This window comes from Pongo abelii, chromosome 5, assembly GCF_028885655.2.
Source record: "Pongo abelii isolate AG06213 chromosome 5, NHGRI_mPonAbe1-v2.0_pri, whole genome shotgun sequence".
In the NCBI taxonomy this organism is placed as follows: Eukaryota; Metazoa; Chordata; class Mammalia; order Primates; family Hominidae; genus Pongo; species Pongo abelii.
Window position 1 is genome coordinate 168705936 of NC_071990.2, and position 21652 is coordinate 168727587.

The 21652-nt window shown below is 43.8% G+C and overlaps 1 protein-coding gene across 2 annotated transcripts in view; it reads right to left on the reverse strand.

The window, feature by feature from the left end:
* The window catches only part of RPS6KA2 (ribosomal protein S6 kinase A2), a 443982-nt gene that overhangs the window by 287924 nt on the left and 134406 nt on the right, over nucleotides 1-21652 (reverse strand). The window lies entirely within an intron of this gene.

Consider the following 21652-nt stretch of genomic DNA (forward strand, 5'->3'; position numbering starts at 1 on the left):
ATTAGCTGAGACTATTTTTTAATTCAAAGAATATGCATGTTGTCTTCATTATTAAGCCTAGAACATAATTTTCTCAGGTTGCCACATCAATCAGATAGAGATATCGTGTAGTTTATAATCAAAGCTAAGGCAGCTCAACAGTGTGTTACATCTAAGAGGCTGACATATAGGAGAGATGTCATTTCCTTCTTAGTCTGCATCATTAAAAAGATCTTTTTTTCTTCTGAAGTCTTTCTCTTGGTTGCTCAACATTTCTTCACAGAAGGAATATGAAGGAAATAAAGTGATACATAGCAGGTGAAATCACAGAAGCAGGATTTTGTTTAGAAGAATGCAAGGCTGCATTGACTGTGATTACAATTCAGAAGAGCTGCAGCTGCCAATGTCCTTTCTGCAATTCACTAACCTTATATGTACCTTTCTACTTTAAGGGATTTTTTCCACTCAAGAAAAAAGCAAAAGGAGAATGGAAAAAATTATAGAAATATGAAATGGGACTTAAAATGAAATAGAATAATTGGCATATTTTTCTCAGGTAACATATTTTATGAGACAATTTCAATTCTTCCAGCTGCTGTCTTCAGAAGAGCTTAAATCTAATTCTGGATATTATTTTCATTTAAAAGAAGATATTGGCTCACACTTCTTGCAGAAAGCTAAGGAGCCAGAACTTGACTTCGTATAACAGAGGTGAGACTTATATCTGGAAAAGAACAATTCTTCCCCCAAATTAGGACAAGTTCAGCAATATCCTAAATCACAGTGATTTTAAATACTCCTCATGCTTATAAGAGATTTTAAAATAAAACAGCAATCTATGAGGTGTTGATAACACGCAGTATGTAGCCAAGGTGACCCAAGGTGAGTGTCTCCTTCTAGATGCATCTGCAGGTAGTTAGCATTCACCACCCACACACACCTGGCCCAACAAGAAAACGGACCAGGCATGCACGTGCTGCTGATGAAATGCAGCCTGGTTTGCTCCAGGGCACATGTTTTCTAAAACACATGCGTAACTGATAGACTTAGCGACTGACTAGGTGTGAACATAATATAAAAGTTGCATTAGTCATGAGCCAATTTCTCTGATGCACTCACATTTTAAGTCACTGTGTAACAGCAGGTCTGTGCTACAACACAAAGGACTGTGACACAGGTGAACACAGCAAGACACTGGGAACACACTTGGATGCCCATCAGCCCCGTGTTTCTTCTGCTGGTCCTGTCTGGCCATGTGTTTGGGTTTGAAAGTGTCCAGATTGCCTGGTTCTTCTGATCTTCATGCAAAAGAAACAAGCACATGATGGTGACCTGGAACACTCCTCGCTGGCATCACTGCATTCTTGCAAAGCCTGTAACTGTCCTGTCTCCATTCTGGGCTCCAAGGCTCAGCCCTCTGATCTTTCCTGACCTGTCCTTCCCCTAGCCTGCCTTCCTTTTTTTCCTTATTACAGTAAAGTTCTGTACGTACTGCAGCATATTCCATTTATTGGGAATTGAATATATTTCTTCTATGCCAGGATTTAAAATTAGGATTGTTGTTATTGTGGTTTGTACTCTGGTTACAGAATTTCTAAGGTTTGGGTGTTCTATGCCAGCACCATATTTTCAAAAAGCCTTGCTCTCTGCAGTGGGTGATTTTGCAAAGTGCAAACTTCTCAGGTACTTTCTTCTGAGCTCCAGGTCCCCATATCCAACATCTACTCAACATCTTATTCTGAGATGTTCACCTCAAACATGTCAGAATCAACATGTCAACATGTCAATACCTCTTGCAGGATTTCGTAACTCCACAGATGGTATCTGTCCAATTGTGCAAGCCGAGAGCAAGGCGCCAGCTGGGACGTTTCCCATACCCAATCTATCATCATGTCCCATTAAATTTTACCAGTAGTGTTTCTCTAATGTGTCCATTTCTCTTTGTCTCTGCTGCCACCTTCATCTTACACCTGGATCACTACAGCAGCCTCCTCCCCGTCCACAGCAGTCTATGAAACACTAATCTGAGCAGATCACCACCCTCTGCACAAACCCTTAGGAAACTGAAGAAAATTCGCTCGACTTGGTAAAGGCAACATTACAAAAACATCCAGTAAATATCACACTCAGTGGAGAAACTTTAAAATTAGAAACAAAGATGCCCATTAACATCACAACTGCTTAGCATGGTACTAAAGGTCCTTACAGACAAAGAAGAAGGAAGAAGCAAGAAGGAAAGTCAGAAAACAAAATAAATTAGTGGTATAAGATTTGGAAGGAAGATAAAAAACATCCTGATTGGCAGATGACACAATCCTAGACATAGACACTCCAACAGAATAGAAACTATTAAAACTAACGAGAGTTCAGTGATGTTGATGGATTTACAGTGGGCTTAAAAATTAATAGCAATTCTCTTCACCTACTGATACAGACTGAATGTTTGTGTCTCCCCTAACTCTTATGTTGAAATCTAATCCCAAGTGTGATGGTATTTGGAGTGGGGGTCTGGGAGGTGATTAGGTCATGAGAGCAAAGCCCTCATGAATGTGATTATAAAAGAGACCTTATGAAAGAGACTCTAGAGAGACCCCTCACCCCTTCCACCATGTGAGGACTTGGCAAGAAGGCACTGTCTGTGAACCAGGGAGCAAGTGTCCACCAGACACTGGATCTGTGGGTTCCTCGATCTTGGACTTCCAGCCTCCAGAACTGTGAGAAACGAATTTCTGTTGTTTATAAGCCACTCTGTTTATCGTTTTCCTTACAGCATCCCAAATGGACTAACATACCTGCAATAACCAATTACAGTTTTTATTAAACTTACGTGGTGAAATTTTATCAAATACCTCTCTGTACCAATTGAGAGGACCACATGGCTCATGTTGTTATCAACAAGAAAAGATAGGCAACCCAACCCAAAAAACAGGCAAGGAATGAAAACAGTTCACAGCAAGAGAAATTTAAATGACTGGCAAGTATGTGAAGAGTTCCTCAACTCAGTAAATGTAACCAGAAGAAATAAAATGAGATGACACTTCAAGCCATCATATTTATAAAATGTAAAGGTACCATACAACCAAGAGTTGGTGAGCGTGGGAAGATATGGGGCCTCCTGGAATTCTTCTGGGAGCGTCCCCTGCTGTGACTGTGTGGAGGACACTCAAGCAGTCATGAAGATGAAGAACGAGTATCATCTGTGTTCTTTCCATCCCATGCTGCATAGCCTGGAGACCCCAGACCCCCAGCCCTCCACAACTGGATGGGTACCCAGGCAAGGGGACAGCTACTTAGGCAGGCTTTACGCACAGTACCCAGGGGGAAGTAAAGCCCCGTGCCAACTGTCTGTGCAAAATGAAATATCACACGCACAGCCTGTTACTGTGTATCTTAAAGGATACATTCATATCTAAGAATATAGAGAGGGTGGGATCGGGAGGAAAAGTAAAATAGTATTAAACAAGAAGAGTCTTATTTTGAACAGTTGTGCTAGAGTTCCTTGAATAGTAGTAACAAAACTCTGCATAGGAAGTTTTTGAAAAACATTAAAAGTAAATGGTCTTCAGATTTATTGGTGGAAGGGTGACAGCCATTCAAATGGATAAGTTCAATTTAGGAGTGAATATTACTCAAAATAGAACAAAGTCCAACATACCTATAATTAGTGTGCAGGAAGAAGAAAAGTACCCAGCAAACTTGAGAGTAAAGGCTGATCAGAGAAGAGAGTTAGCAGGCAAAGGAAGAGAAAACCAGCGTCTGCTAGATGCCTCCCTTGTGGCAGCACTGGACGGATAACCCTTTGTGCAATGCGGGGTTGCCGGGAAGGGGGCAGCTCCGCTCTCTGTGCAGATGGATGGCAGCCTTGCAGCCAGGCAGCCTGCAGAGCAGAGCCGGGTTAGAACACAGTTCCGTCTCACCCACATGGTTAGGGAGTTCCAACCGTGTGGCAGGGAGACTTTCAGGAATAAGTGAAGGTCGGTTTCCAAAGTGCAGCATGATTCTTAGTAAGCAAATATTGTTAATTCATTACAAAGGTAAATAGAAACAGTTTCAATGGAGCAGTGAGGAACAAAACCAGGTGACTGGGTGGTGGGGAAGTGGCAGAGGAATGAAAATGGCTTATAAATTAAGGATAGTGAATATCTGGGCACGTTTAAAGTTATGGATGACAGTAATGGAAGGACTGCAGAATGAAGGCCAAGGGTCATTATAAAGGAGGAGGTCCAGACAGGTACACCTGGATCAGATTGGGAGGTGACTAAAAAAGTGACCTGAAGTATATAAATATATTACCTTAATTATGGGGATCATTATTACTTATCTTCAGAGAGTAATCTCTCTCTCCCTCTCTCTCTCTCTCTCTCTCTCTCTCTCTCTCCCTCTCTCTCTCTCTCTCTCTTTCTTTTTTTTTCAGGGTCTTACTTTGTTGCCCAGGCTGAAGTACAGTGGTGCAATCCTGGCTCCCAGGCTGGTGGCCTTGACCTCCCAGGCTCAAGCGATCTTCCCGCCTCAGCCTCCAGAGTAGCTGGAACTACAGGTGTACACTACCATGCCCAGATAATTTTTGTATATTTTATAGAGACAGGGTCTCACTATGTTGCCTAGGCTGGTCTTGAACTGCTGGCCTTAAGTATTACCGGCCTCAGCCTCCCAAAGTGCTGAGATTACAGGCATGAGCCACCACAACTGGCCTGAGAATAATTTCTTTTGCTAATATTGTACAAGCACAGAAAAAAGGAAAATATTTTCTGGTAGAATTAAATCTATATACATACACTTATTTACCAAAATATTTGTGTTTTTATTGGATCTAGAAAAAAACCTGATTTAATTCAATATATTTTTTGTCACTATGTATTAATTCTGTTGGAAACATAATAGGATTGAGCTTGATGTCAAATAACAGAATGAAATCACTTTTTTTGCATAAAGGAACACAAAACTATTGACCACTGTTCACAAGTATTTACAATAAAGTAAACATTATACAGTTGGATAACATTCTGATTACTGCAAAGTGGTTTTTCCTGGCTTTTGAAATCACTTTTAAGAATAGTTAACTTGGATTTGACACAGAAAAATCTCAACTCTCAAAAAGCTAAGCCACACCAAAGAAACTGATTTATCAGGATGTTGAAAACATTTAGGATGTTAAAAATAATTTCAGTGTAAACAAAAATGCTTTCTTCCTTGCAACTTCCATTCCTCCTGCTTGGGACCCTGGCAAAAGCTAAGAAGTTAGAAGACATTCCAAGACATTTTGCAGGCCCTGAGAAGGTACTTACACACCCGCTGAGAGTTCTCGTCACCAGGCAGTGCACACTGCTAAACAGGCCTTTACCAGTAGGCCTTTACTAGTACTATTTACAGTTACAATAAATAACTTTCTCTAAAGTTTTACCACAGTGACTTCCTTCTCATACAATTGAACTTGCTCACACAAGTGTAATTATATTTTTGAAATACATACTTCTGAACTGAAGTCTCCACCATTAATTTTCATGGGCAATACATGATAAAATAAATGCATTGTACCAAATTGCAATGTATTAATTTCTGTGGAGTAAGTGAAGCCAGTCATGTAGACAACTGGGAGAGATATGAAATAGAAGTGACACACTGCTCCGTGTTGATATTCAAAGTAGAGAAACAAGGAAGTGGTGTGAGCCACAAGCTGCGAGCCTGCAGTGGGGTTCCATACACATTCCCCCAGCCAGGTACTATTGGCTTGTTTTAGCACACCCCTTATCCGGGTTGTGCCTCAGTTTCCTCCTCCTTAAAGCGGCACTGAAGTTCATCTCACCTCTGCTTCCCTCACCGGTTGTCATAAAGATGTAACAAGATAACGGATGTGGGGTGCTTGTTAAGCTGGGCACGCATGTAGAAAATCATTAACTTTATTAATGGAGGAATAAGAACAATAGTTCCAGAAGTCAGAAATAAAGACACAACATATCCTTAAAAATAAACACATGGGCTGAGTGAGGTGGCTCACGCCTGTCATCCCGGCACTTTGGGTGGCCGAGGCAGGAGGATTGCTGGAACCCAGGCGTTGGAGGCTAGCCCGTGCAAAATAGTGACATTCCATCTGTACCAAAATAAATAAATAAATAAACACATGACCAAAAAGAAAAAACTAGTTGATGGCTTCAATTTATCCTAATCTTAAATCACATTGTTGTTCTTTACATCATCTTTTTTCTTCATAAAATCAGACTCTCAAAGGAAATTGTTCAAGATCCTGATGTGCAGATGGGTTAAGAGGATTAGTAAATGTCAAATAACAAAATACAAAGAAGAAAGGGATGAAATTAAGTCCTGGCACATTCCTCAGTTAGTTGTATTTCCTCTTTCTGGCCCAGACATCTCCTGGATTTATAGGTGCGTAAATGTTCCTTCTCGTCACCAGGACAGCTTTAACTACCATCAAGAAGTATTTTTCAAATAAACACTTCAGTCTCTGTGTCTGAAGTGTTTATTTGACTGATCACAACTGAGAACAAATTAGGGGTTGACAGGGTCCTATTGTGGGCAGAACAACCATGATTTTCTAAATGGAAGCACATCTTTAAAACTGTAAGAGGGTTTCAGTTTTCATGTATGCCATATTCTATTATCGAACCAGAATCTTCACTCTAAAGTACTGTTCAAAATCCTGATGGAATAATAATCAAATTGATGCAACTTAAGTTTAATCCTGTTTACTTCTTAAATTATCACACAATGTCTTTTTTCCCTATCCTTACAAATCTCATGGTTTACCATTGTAAATATATGTGTATGTCAATTTAAAAAAATACAGTGAAATCCCTGAACATCTGAAAGATTCCATTCAATTTTGCTGTTCTTATTAGAACTTGTTTCAAATCTGGAGTATTCAAAGTAACACTTGAGTCATAATCTCTACAGCATGCTTTAGCCTTTAATCAGTTATATCTGACAGATCATCCTCAAACACTGCTCTCAGCACCCTGATGTCCTCCCAGCACAATGTACTTTGTTCCGTACTCTTCAGTATATTTTTTTGCAAAATAATAAGTATAGATGCATGCACGAGTGCATGTATGTATGTGTATGTGTGTGTATGTGTATAGTGTTTGTGGGATATATGTGTATGGGATGTGTTGTGTGAGTGTGTATGTGTGTGTGTGGTGTGTGTGTTATGTGTGGTGTGTATGTGTGTTTCCATTGTGTGTCTGTGTGTGTGTCTATGTCATCAAATACTATCTCTTTTGATTACATCCAGGAGGTACATGTGTTATACATCCTTCTTCTCTTCCAGGAAGATGAACTAGGCATGTATTTCCCTATTCTTCCCACTAAGTACAATTGGAATTCCATCTTCATGGAAGATGACTCTGACAGGTGGAGAGAAGAAGGCAGGATGGCTAAGGGCCTCAGGACTTGAGGAACGACCTGGTGGAGAATTCCCTGGGTTTTCTTTTGCCTCATGTGTACTAGACCTGGAGCCGAATAAATCAGCAACCCAGGAATTCCAGCACAGACAAAATAAAATCCCAACAAAAGCCTCTAGCCACAGGACCAGGGAAGGGGCAGAAAACTCTTAGATGATAACTGCTCTACTTTAGCCAAACGACACAGAAAAACCTTGGCCCCACCTTCACCCATGCCAGTAAAGGCTGTGTGGGTGGCCTAGAATTCCACCCTCATTAGTCTGTAAGGAGGTGCCCCAACATCCCCCCAGGGGTGGTGTCCACTGGTGGTGGTGGACAGTGAGGACTCTGACCACTGCCCACAGGTAACAAGGCCATAACTCTTCTTGGGATTAGTGGAGGCCACACAGGGAGCTGGAGCCTCCACCCCTACCAAGCAGGAATAGCCCCACAACTTCCTTCATTGCAGTAATGAGGTGGCACCCCCATTTCCTAGGTTGGAGTCACGTGAGACCCAGTCTGTTAAAATAGAAAGCTTATATAAGATCCAGAGTCTCATAACATAGTTCCCCAAAAGTCTAGGTTTCAATTTAAAAAAAAATCACTAATTACACAAAGAACCAGGAAGATCTCAAACAGAAAAAAAAAGATGCCAAACCAAGATGACAGAATGTTAGATTTATCTGACAAAGATTTCAAAGCAGCCATGATAAAAATGCTTCAACAAACAATCACAAACCAGCCTAAAACCAATGGAGAAACAGAGCCTCAGCTAAGGAATGGGAGATATAAAGAAGGACCAAATGGAAGTTTTGGATATGAAAAATACAAAACCAAAATGAAAAGTTCACAGACTGGGCTTAATAGCAGAGTTGAGGGAACAGAGGAAAGAAAGAGTGAAATGAAGGATGAAACAACAGACGCTCTCACCTCAAAACCCAGAGAAATAAGAGCAGCATAAACCCAAAGCAAGCATAAGAAAGATCATAAATAAATAAAAGGAAATGAAGAAAGAAAGAGAGAAAGAGATAGAGCAGAAATCCATGAAACTAAAAACAAAAACAACAGAAAAAACCCGTTAAACAATGAGCTGATTAAAAAAAAACACGACCAATAAAACTGATAAATCTCTTGCAAGACTGATAGAGAGAGAGAGAGAAGAGACACTAGTTCATAAACTACCAGTATCAGGAATGAAACAGAGAATCACTACAGATCCTGCAGACTTGGCAAGGATAATAAGGGCGCACTACGAACGCCTCTACACACAGATTTGATAAATCAGACAGAATGTACGTAGGGATGCCCACCCTGCTGGTGCAGCCTGCTCAGGAGTGGCTGGACCTAGGTAAGAGGTCCACACGGGTTTCAGAAAGAGGCTCAGGGTCACTGGGGGAAGAAATTCTGGCATCCCAGGTACCTGGAGAATGTTTTTGGAGGGAAGGGTGCGAACTGTGCACAGGCACATCACCTGACCTTCACAGACTCACATTCTGTGGCGAGGGCAAGGCCAGCAGCAGGCAGAAGTCGTCTCAAATGCTCAGGGTCAGGGCAGGGGCCCCTCTGGTCCAGCTCTAAACACTGTGCTGAGTACAGATGGTTTTTTTCTTGCCATTGCCAATGAGATAACACTCATCAAAACAGAGGACGACTAAGGATCTGGAGTCAAGAGTTAACAGCCTTCAGGAAGGCTTAGCAGGCTTTGCAGCTATTCCTTTCATTATCTAACAAGTATCTGTGAGGGTTCCTGCTATAACTCAGCATCTGGGCCAACCATGCAGTGTGGGGTTAGAAAGAGACGCATGGACGGGCTGTGGCAGCCTGGGGAGAGTATAGTGCACCTGCAGAAGTAGTGTGAGCCTCTCATGCCATGATGAGGTCACAGCTCCCCTGCACTATCTCTTGATGTGTGATGTCCCACCGAGGCCCACAGGTGGGCGGTATCCCTCGATGTCTGGAGCACACACTGAGGTCACAGGGTTCTGCCTTCCTGGCGCCCCCTTCTAGATGTTGCCACGTGGTCAATGAATAAGCAGACAGCACCCGAGTAGCTGCTGAAACACAGCGTCTATCCCGAGCTTTCTCTTCCTTAGCGCTACTTGCTCAACACTGCCTGTGCCTCATGTCTTGCTCCTTTCTCCCCTGAGTGGGAGCACAGGGAGAGCACTCTGTGAAGCTCTGGGTTCCTGACAGCCTCATTAGAAATGAAGCCAAAAAGCGCAGGCACAGATCAGGAGAACAGGGTTATGTGACCCCTGGAAATGACACGTCTGTCCCTGGGGGTGGCGTCCTTCCCCACGCTCCTTCCCAAGGTCAGTTTCTGACGAGCTTCCATCACCTCCTCTGCCAGGCCACCTGTGCCTTCCCATCGCAGAGCTCTGCCCCATTCCCCAGACCACAACTCACTTTCTCTCTTTTCAGGGAGGAGGAAACCCAGCTCCAGGGTGACCCACAGCCACTTGGATCTCTGTGTATCAGAAGACCGGCGCCAGGCCCACAGCCGGGTTTTCACACCTGAGGAGGTGGGAGGGGTTTTTGTTTTGTTTTGTTTTAATAAAGTCATGCTTGATTAAATAAAATGAGAGGAAAGTAAATTTAAGGAATTGTGAGGGAGAAGAAAGAGCAGATTGTTATGAACAGTTGGTGGGATATCTATGCAGATAGTGCACGAAAATTATAGGACACAGCTACTGATTTTTTCTCTGTTCTCTTTTTAAAGGACCAGTGCGTAGATATCTGGGTCACAGTCCTGGGGAGAAATACAAAAACATTCATGCATGATATGGAGGGAAAATAAAGAATAGAAATATCCATGACTGGCTGAAAACACGTGAAGAACAAACACAGATGCACGATTTATGTGTCCTGGAAGCAAAACCATTCCTTGCCTCATGCAGCCATTTATTCAGCTTTATTATTCTAGCAAGTAAAAAACATAAAACTGAGCTTTGTGAAATATCTGGAGGGAAGCAGAGGAGGAAAGTGCTGCCTGTGATGTCCTGGGGTCAGCACCGGCCATGTTATCTGCAGAGGCGACTGGGGTCATGGTGTGAAGTTCCATCGTGGAGGAGGCTGACAGGCTTGTTAGTGCACCCCTCATAGTCAGCGGCCACCACACCCTGTCACCCACATTAACCTATCGCCGCCACTATCACCCAGTTCCAAGTCCCAGTGCTTCATACCTCAGCTTCCACAATGGCCTCCCCAATCCCACTTTTCCCTATGGGTTTATGCCAAGAGCCCAGCTGGGTTAGGCTTCCCCACACCCTGTTCCAACCATGTCCATCTCCCGGCCAGCCATCAGTGATGAATTATTCCTTCCTGTGACTTCGAGCCTAATCCCAGCCCACAGGGTATCAGGCAGGGTTATCCCCAGCACACTGTGGGGATGGGAAGAGCTGCAGGCAAGTGTTCTTTCTGTGCTGCTGCCTTGAAACACAGAACATATTCTCACACAGAGACAACAGCTTGAATTGTGCTTGGGTTCTCATGAGAAACACAGAAAAGGCATTCGACTCAGAGCTGAGCCCTGGTGCTCTTGTTTCGGGTCCTGGGAAGAGACAGCTGTGAGATGGAGGCAGTAGGAGGTGAAAGAAAATAGTTTATTTACTGGTTCCTTATGGCTGAATTGTGTACCCTCAAAAAGATGTGTTGATGTCCTAACCTCTGGAACTGTGAATGTGATGTGACCTTATTTGGAAATAGGGTATTTGCCAATATTAACAAATTAAGACAAGGTCATTGGGGTGAGCCCTAACTGTGCCCGACCGGTGTCCCTAAAGGAAGAGAGACAGAGACTCACAGAGGGAAGACAGCCACCTGGAGACAGAGGCAGAAGCAGGGCGATGCGTCCACAAGCCAAGGAGCACCCGAACCGCCCGAAGCACCAGAAGCAAAGAAAAGGGCCTGGAACAGGCTGTCCCTCCCCGCCTCAGCAGGAGCCCACCCTGCCACACCTCCAACTTGGACGTCCAGCCTCTGGATGGGAGAGAACAGAGTCCCTTGCTTGGCCACGCAGTTTGTGGAACTTTGTTTACCGCAGCCACAGGAAACCAATACCAGGTCCCAGGCAAATTTTTGTCAAAAATGCAAGCTGGCTTTGGCAGCCTGTGCTGGGCCTGTATTCTGGTCTGTTCTGCCTGCTGTAGGCCAGGCCTCAGGCTGTACTGGGCACCCTCCCTTCCCCTCCGGCCTGTGCTCCTTCTTCAGCTTGCCCTGAGGAAACTGCTTCTCCAAACACCAACCCACCCAAAGCAGGGGGCTGAGGAGCAAGCCTCACCAAAGCCTTCTGCCTTGCAGACGTGAGAAAGGAAAGGCAGTGGAGAGTGGGCCGGCGGAGCACTGGAAGGCCCCAGAGACTGCAGAGCACCTCTCCAGGCAGCCCAAGGCAGGGAAGCAAGCCCAGCACAGCCCCTCCTGGTGGCTTCCCTCCAACTTGGCTGGGTCAGTTAGTGACTCCGCTGCAGAAGGAACTGCGTCTTCAACCGCAGTGCCCATGGGAGGCATGGATAGTAGCTGCCACCATAGAACCTGGGCCTTCTCCCTGCTTGGGGCACCTGAATTAGTCCAACCAGGCTTCCTGTCAGCTGCCTCTTAAAAAGGAGTGAACTTATCCAGGAGACGAAATTGTGGGGATAGCCAAAAAATGCTGGGTGAGAAGAGGAATGAGAGACAGCTTATCCTAGCAAATACTAAAATACGATATTAATAATAACACAAAAAGGCAAATTAATGGAACAGAAAAATCCAACAACAGATGCAAGCACAGCCGTGCATCACTTAACAACGGGGAAACATTCTGAGAAAGGCGTCATTAGGTGATTTTGTTGTTGTGGGAACATGACAGAGTGCCCTGGCACACACCGAGGCTGTCTGGTGTAGCCCATGGCTCCTAGGCCAGAGCCTGCACACACACGGCTGCACTGAACACTGGAGGCAGCTGCAGCACCCTGGTCGGGTATCCAAACATAGAAAAGCTGGGCCAGGCGTGGTAGCTCACGCCTGTAATCCCAGCACTTTGGGAGGCCGAGGCAGGTGGGTCATCTGAGGTCAGGAGTTCAAGACCAGCCCGGGCAACATGGTGAAAACTAAAAATACAAAAATTAGCTGGGCATGGTGACGCATGCCTGTAATCCCAGCTACTCGGGAGGCTGAGGCAAAAGAATTGCTTGAGCACTGGAGGTGGAGTTTGCAGTGAGCCGAGATTGTACCACTGCACTCCAGCCTGGTTGACAGAGCGAGACTCCATCAAAAAAAAAAAAAAAAAAAAAAAAAAGAAAGAAAGAAAGAAAAGCTGTAAGTCCTCACTTCAAGTCATTGTAAGGCTTTGGAAACAGACTTGAAGCAAAATGACATATAACTAAACCAGTTTTATCACAGGTTAATTGATGTCAACAACAGATAAATTCCTGCAGCATATTTCAAGTCAAAAACCATCACCAAGCCTCTAAATAAAGACCAAACCACTTCTAATATTGAACATGGAAATAAATGTAAGCTATGCGGACATTTAAGAAAAACAGAAAAACAAATAGGACAATGACTTCCCACCGACTCCAGGCCAGGGTCTTTCGTCCCTGGAGCCTGTCCCGGCAGCTCAGCCTGTCCTGCAAGGCAGCCCCTATCCTGGCCAGGACACCATCCCAGCGGGCATCAATTCTTTTTCACATCAACACTGTATCAAAATGGCATTGAATGAAATGATGTCATTTGAGGACCTGCTGCACAGGTAAAATACCATATTATACTCTTATGGGACCACCTTCAGATGTGCAGTCTGCTGGCGACCAAAACGTCCTTCTGCACTGCACGGCTGCACATCTAAGAGGTTAAGACATCGTGATTTGTGAAGTCAGAATGGAAAAGGGGGGTTATAATAACAAATTATTCGTTTGAAAAAAATAGTTAAATCCCTCATTATCCCTCACAACCCAAAATGTCAGAAAAGACAAAAGCAAACGTGTGAAAATTTAACACTGAAGTACTAGAATAAAGTAAGGGTGATCATTTATGCCATCTTTTGATGGATACAATTTTTCCAAGTGTAAAGCATGACTAAATTTAAAACTTTCAGATGTCAAAACACTGTAACCGAAATTTAAATAAACTGCAAAAAAAAGGTTTTGCGACATGCATGCAAAGCATCAGTGCTCCACATACAGAACTCACACAAATGAGGAAGAGAACAAGGACCCTGCTCATGGCTGTGCGGGAGGATCCGGAGCCAGAGGGAGCAGGGAATGAGGATGGAGAACGGGCTGCTGGGACACACGTGGGAGGGAGATCAGGACACAGGCTGCGAGTGGAGGCCACGCGCTCACCTCTGCAACAGAGGGAAGGAGGTGGAGTGTGTCTGTAGGCAACTGGCAGGTAAGGAAGAGGAGTCCGGGATCATCTGAGGCTCAGGTTTTGCAAGGGGGTGGAGGCATCGCCATTGCTGGGAACAAGGAGCGGAGCCTTGCAAAGAGGTTTCCAAAAAACAGTGAACATCTGGGATCATTGCTGTGTATTCCCCTCAACAGAGAGCTGCAGAATGGCCCAGGTGCGCTGTAGGAGAAGGAAGAGAACAGGAACCAAAGACCAGCCACAGCCTGGAGGAATGGTTGCCAAAGAGGCTGATGCTGGGCGCACACTGGCACCAGGAGTCTCTCCCAGCTCTGCTCTGCCACCCTGAGAATGGGAAGGCCAGGGAATTTTGCAGGCGGGAGCCAGGTGAGGAGAGCTGGGGTTCCAAGGAAACTGGGACGTTAACAGGGAAGAGCTCAGCAGACCACTGGCAGTGATAGATCCCGCCGGTGAAGTTGGAGCAGCGTGGGGTCAGAAGGGAGTGGGGTACACAGCACACGCTCCATCCAGGGCGAGTTTTAGATTCCAGTGGTAGTGCATATCTCTCTAAGATCCAGAGTGCACCAGAAACACAGGTCAGCATGCTGAAGTGACCCAGAAATTTTACCAGGGGTGCCTCTCACAATTAACTGTACTTGAGGCAAACCCATTTGGTATAGATTTTTCGCTGATGATTGTTTTATTGATTTATTTGTCATTTTTCTTTTTTCTTCTTTTCTTTTTTTTTTTTTAAGAGGAGTTTTTGCTCTTGTTGCCCAGGCTGGAGTGCAATGGCACGATCTCAGCTAACTGCAACCTCCACCTCCTGGTTCAGGCGATTCTCCTGCGTCAGCCTCCCGCGTAGCTGGGATTACAGGCGCCCACTACCACGCCCAGCTAATTTTTGTATTTTTAGTAGAGACAGGTTTTGCCATGTTGGCCAGGCTAGCCTCAAACTCCTGACCTCAGGTGATCCACCCACCTCGGCCTCCCAAAGTGCTGGGATTACAGGCGTGAACCACTGCGCCCAGCCCTATTTGTCATTTTTCTATGAAGGCAAAAGCAACTGTGCACATTTACCTTCATTTCCCCTTAAGTAGCTTTCTGAGCTCCAGGCACAAAGGGAACTAGTGAAGGTCTTATCTAGCACAGGGCACCATGCAGACTGGCAGATAGCAGTTATCAGAGGCTGGCATGAGGGGAAGTTAGTCCCCGCAGTGCCGATTTAGGAAATAATGCTCAGCCTTATGTGAGGCTGTTTGAGTTTCCAAGGCACCCCTAAACTAACCCATCAGGAAGGCAGAAAAGGCTTTGGATATCATTTTCCCCTTAAAAAGACTAAGCATTCCATGTTCGTTTAAAGAAAAGTAATAGTTGTAAGGCCATATCAAAATCTAAACCAATACATATTGACTTTTTTATCATACAATAAAATGCAACTGTATCTGAAAATACAAGACACGAGTATTTGTACATTCTTTTTAAAGTGGTTAAAATAACTTGGCCCCAAAACATGAATTAATGAGGACGTGCACCCGAGAAAGTAGCACATACTTCAATACAGACGTATCTGTAAATCTCACCCACTGGTGTAAGACAGCTGCCCCGCACATGTGCACAGAGGTGACATAAGCTTGGCAGGACTTTCAGATCGGTTATGTCTCAATAACTGACCTTAACTTAATGAAAAGTGAGATCCCAGTATTTCTAAACACACCGAACAGCTCTTTTGCTTTTTCATAAACCTAGAGAGGGGTGGAACAGGCTAATTAGGTTAAAAGTCTAACCATTAGATTTTTTCTTATTTGTGTGTCTGTATACAAGCATATATGAGTAAGGATTAAAAAAATTAACATTTAAAGGTTTTTGACTTTGACAACAAGGCCAATATACTTGGCACCAGCTGGCAAACTTTTTCTCTACGTGTACAGGTAGCAAACATTTTTGGGGCCACACAACCTCTGTCACGCCTGCTCAACCCTGTCTTTACAGGGGAAACTGCCACAGACAACACATAAATGAATGTGCATGGCTGCGTTCTTAGAATGGTTATTGGACTTTGCTACCATTTAGTGAGCTCCTCTTATGTGCGTGGAATGCACTATTTATAAACTCTCAAGTTGGGAACATAACATTAATTACATTATTCATCTTCCAAGCTCACTACAAAGAATAGGTTTCCACAAATGCTTATTTATGGACATTGAGATTTGAATTTCATACAATTCTTATGCATCATGAAATCTTCTTTTGACTTTTTTCCAACTATTAAAATATGTAAAAATCATCCCTAACTCACATAGCCAGAATGTATGCAAGGTTTGATATCAATGAGAATTTTAAATGAATTTATGCTTGTTTGGAAAGACAAGTAACCTGCAATCCGTCCTTCTTCTCTGCCATTTTAACTGCCTTTGAACAACATATGTCTGTGACGATTTATCTATGAAAACACATCTATTTTGCATGGTCGTCTTAAACCCCACGATGGATACTCTGAAACTAACTCAGTGTTTGATCATGTATTATTAAATGTCAAAAGAATGATTAAATGAATGTATCTCCAACTCTACCCACTTATCATTAAAATGTTCATCAGTGGAGGGATAGTCAGTCTCACTAGTTTCAGATTGAAAGCCGACTACTTCCGGCTCAGGAACTGCAAGGGAGCAGGTTCATCAGTCTTGCATTGATCCCGACAAGCATCATCCTAGTCATGCTGATTAGAGTATATCTGGGAGATCTTATAAAGAATGTTCATATTATAATTTGCAAATGCTATGTGCCAACTTTCAACCACAGTTTCCAGAAGGAATTTCATGGCAAATTTCTGAAAGTGCGGCAGCTTTGAGATATGTGGGAGAAAGAAGTTAACTCTAAACCTTTAGCTGGCTTAAATTCCCAATTCGGAAATCTTCAAGCCCCAAAATACCCTGAGTGCTATTTCTTATAATTACTGTTAATAAGACTTTCACTTATGTAAGGATTCCTCATTGAAATAACTCAAGGCACACTTTTAAACAATAAAACATTGTAAAAGGGTCATCTTTGTATTAAATTCCTATTCCTATTTTATTTTAGGTAATAAGTATTCAAATTTTGGTGAACCCTATATACAACAATAACTACCATTTAGTGAGCTCCTCTTATGTGCTTGGAATGCACTATTTGTAAACTCATAAGTTAGGAACATCATATTAATTACATTATTCATCTTCCAAGCTCACTACAAAGAACAGGTTTCTAATCATTATAATAAATGGAGAAATATGTCACCTAAATAAAAGAATGGATGGATGATATTGAACACAGAATATCTGCAATGCACTTCTTTTCCCCAAAGGAACCCAGGAACCCAGATGAAAATCCAAGGCTGTCTGACTGCAGAAACGGAGCTGTCAGTCACCACCTAGAAATCTCTCCCCAAAAATAAAAGTGTAAGACAAAGAAAGGCATTATCAAAGAATCTAGGAAGTCCTTGTATGAGAAACTAGCACTAAATAATTCACTTTTTGAGATAGTTTGAGCATATTTCTAACTCTAAATAAAGGGAAATACTTGGTCATAAGAAAAATGACCTCTGTGTATTAAATGTCTAGTTTGTGCCTGGCATTTTACATTTATATCAAATCCTCATTATGGACAGAGTAGCCCATTCCAATCACCCTTATTTTACTTAGAAGGAAACTCTGGCACAGCGAGTTTGATTTGTGCAGAGTAGCAAGGCCACACCTGCCTAAGCTGCCACTAAATCACAGTGAGCTTAAAACCTCCCACGAAGCAGGAATGAGCTCCTGTGTTTAATCTCAGATAGTTGAGGAGAAGACGCTTTGAGAAGCTGCATGTTTAATACTAAAGGGTGATTTCACAGTTAAAAGTCATCTTACATACACTTCACAGGAAATGGAAATGACCACTAGTCTGTGTACCTTTTAACACCTAAGTTCACACAAGCAAGTGCTCCATCGTTACTTTACAAGGTGACTAATTTATCAACAATTTCATGAGGATCTCTGTTTGAAATCTGTTGCTCAGATTGGTGTGTCTAATGAAATGGTTTAACATCAAAACATCTATGGATAAGGACAAGTAACACAGGAGAGGTGGAAAGGCGGGGGAAATCGAGGGTGCGACTCAGGGTTCCTCCGCTTGGATGGGTTTCCTAAAATGACTGCAGTCTCCAACAAGAGAGGGAAAATACCGGAGAGGCAAAGCTACATCTGACAACACTTAGAATTCATCTGACGGCCAGGACCCGGGAGCACAGGCCTAGCCCAGACACTGGGTCCTGACGTGGCCATAGCCACGGCTGCAACCCCTCCATTGCCACATCCCTCCCTTGCCAGAGATTTTACCAGATGGTGCCTAGTAAAAGAATTTTAAAACTTCTATAAGATCAGCCTTTCCAAATGGCTCTTTCTTAACAGAAACTTTCTAGTTTCATGAACAAAATCACAGATGAACATACTAGAGCTTCGTAAAGCTAGGCAGCTTTCCGGGCAGTGCTGGGTGATCGCAGTGGATCTGCGTCTGGGTCCCTCCTTCTAAGGCTGAGCCTCGGGGATGGGAAAGATGCACAGCTGCTTCAGGAGCATTTCACCCAGTGGGCAGGAGGCAGAGTTAGCAGAGCTGGACTTTGACAGGAGCCCCCACCCCACCTTGCAACCTCACTCATCAGCTCAGCTGCTTCCCCCAGGAGGTGCCAGCTCAGAGGAGGAGCCGGTGCCAGCCTCGGCCCCAGATCCAGATCCTCTGAGTCAAAAATAGCCTGATTCCTATCATGCTTCCCCACCGGCAGGGATACCACCATTTGTGCAAAATATTTAGGTACACATTTCACACATATAGACTCATTAAAATAGTCCATTTTATTTGGAATGTCATAGTGGTGTAAATATAAATACAGTAGGAAAATATAATCAGAACCAAAATATAATCAGAATATAATACAATCAGAAGAATTAAAAATATAAGCAGAATAACTCAGTAGGTAAAAGCAATTTGCATTTTAGGAATTGGTGAAGAAAGTGGCGTGTGACTCAGAAGGTCCAACCATCCATCCTAAATTCCAGCCCTGTGTTCCAACCCCTGCATGATTCTGCCCCAATTCAAAACCATGCTGGAACGTGAGCTTGGAGACTGGAGATCCCACACGCAGAAGGAGAAGCTGAAGACACTTAAAGTGGAGCAGCGTTTTGTAAGGCCGGGCAGACACTCAACAAAGCAGGTGACAGAGATGAAAAAAAATGGAGGCGCCGCAGGGGGTGGGAGGCACGGAGGGCTCCCCTTATTTTATTGTATTTTCCCTCTTTCGGTTGTGAGGACAGTTCATCCTGGTTCTAAAATCACCGTGGCCTACGCCACGTGGAACCCACAGGGCCCGCAGCCACAGAGGCTGGGGTGGCACTTCCAAGACTGGTGGCTGCAATGGGAGTGGAATGTCCACCTGGCTTTGGGTCCGTGACCCTCACTAGCCTATCCCTGGAGTTCTGTAAAAAGAAGAGCCAGGACACCTTTCTGATGCGGCTGTCCGAGCTTGTTGTGGATGCAGAGCTGCTGAATTCTCCAATCCCATTCTCTGAAACGCTTGATACACGTGCTTCTCCACGTGAAGCAAATGCCTCCCTTTTTGAGATTCATCCTTCACTCTACTACTTAGACTTTACCTCCAATGACACTTCAGTTTCCATGAGCTTCAATCGCTGCATTTTCAGCCCGTTCCTTTCTGCATTTCTAGAGTAATTTCAGTTATTCTGCACAGCTCCCTCTCTGAGTCGACAGGACTCATCACAACTCGCAAGACACCACCGCCTCCAAGGTCTGTCCCTGCCTATACTTGGCGACTATGACAACCGTTAAGTGATGCAAGGTTTGGGGCGCTGCAAGGACTTAGAGAAAAAGCTCTGTAGAGATTGCAGTAAAAGAACCCAGAATATTGTCGGAGTAAGGCCCAAATAAAATTGTCAACAAGTCAGGGCAGATGTACCTTAAATGGACCCCCACCTGATGGGAAGGCTGGACTGGGGTTGGCAGGCTTGGATTGCCCCTGCCTCGAATGTTTCCCAGCCCTGCCATCCTGGCTCAGTGCCCAGCCTCTTGCTCAAGTCCCCCCTTCTGGAAAGTAAAGCACTAACTTTTAAGGACCAGCTGAGGTGCCGCAGTGAAGAAGGTGGCCTAGGCCCCCCAGACGGTGTGGGAGCAACAGAACACAAATGCACTGCCTTCCTCACCCCAGGGGGGGCCCACACGTGTGCACTGCCTTCCTTACCCCTGAGGGGCCCACACGTGTGCACCGCCTTCCTCACCCCAGGAGGGTCCCACACATGTGCACCGCCTTCCTCAGCCGGTGCCAGGGGACCCCCAGTAGTACCAGGAAGGTCATGCCAGTACGTCAAAGTGGCAGCCAGGATCCAATAACAATACGTAAATACAAACAGAAGCAAGGGCATTGTTTCTCAGTTGGGTGCACTGTGATAAGAAAATAAAGTCTGAACTAACTCTACAGTTAGGAAATGACTGAATTTTTCCCTGAGTCGTAATTTCATTGTTCTTTTCTTTTTCTTTTTTTTTTTTTTTTTGAGATGGAGTCTCGTTCTGTCGCCCAGGCTGGAGTGCAATGGCGCGATCTTGGCTCACTACAACCTCCGCCTCCTGGTTCAAGCGATTCTCCTGCCTCAGCCTCCTAAGGAGCTGGGATTACAGGCATGCGCCACCACGCCCAGCTAATTTTTGTATTTTTAGTAGAGATGGGGTTTCTCCATGTTGGCCAGGCTGGCCTCGAACTCCTGACCTCAGGTGATCCACTCTTAGCTTCCCACAGTGCTGAGATTACAGGTGTGAGCCACTGTGCCTGGCCCCTGAGTCATAATTTAAAGTACATTTTTGTAATATGTTTCATGGACACTTAAAAGGTAAGTATAATCTATTTTCAGGGTGTGGATTTCTCTCTTTCTCTGCATATATGTCATACACATGCACATGTATGGACATATATGTATGTATGGGTATATCAAATATGCTATATTAAGTGTATATGTGTGCGTGTATATAAATATATTTGCCTCTGATTTGTGGTATCCTAACAGCAATGAGTTAAAGTTTCCTAACTTTGTAATCCTTTTTCTTCTTATATTTTCTGCAGTTTTTGCTTCATAAATTTTGATGCTGTTACTTGATTTATGGAGGTCCACGGCAGCTAGCTCTTTGTTGTAGACTGTGCCTTTATCATTATTCTAAGGGCCCTTAACGTTTCTTTGTTGAATTTAACCTTGCTTGTTATTCATATTGAAAACTGATATTAAAAAAAAAACACCAAAATCCTTTTATACCAGACTTTTTGAGTTACTCTTTCACAGACACATTATTTAAGGTGCATTTCTTAAACCAAGTGGGTCATTTTTGCTTCTTCCCTCCATCTGAGAACTTTGTGAGGTGTGCTCACCCCACGTATGCTTTGTGACATGGCCATGGCCTCAGCTTTGTCACCATACGTCACCGCACAGGTCCTGGTTTTCCTGCCACCTGTTTCTAATCTGTGGCCATTTAGCCTGGTTTCCTAGCTCCATGCTGAGTGTGCAGGTTCCTATTCTTTTAACGTGGACCATCTGTAACTGGTTTTAACTTAAGAGTTTTATGATCAAAACAAACATCTATTTCTTGATTCATCAGCTTTACACAGACTCCTGTCATAACCTAGTCTGAAAGATAAACAAGTTAGCTCACGCCCTCCCTTCCTCTCCACTTGCATTTTTGGTTTATTAGATTATAATACTTAGTTTTTCTACCCATTCAATACCTTTGTATTTGACTTCTCAAGTTGAAATGCTCTCTACTAACTCTCTGCTCAGAGAGTTGAGGAAATGAAAACAGACTCTTCTCACCTCATCTTCCACTGTTCTAGCTTTTGTTATGTTCCCTTCTGAGAGCAAAAATGCCAAAGAATAATCCCACGTTCT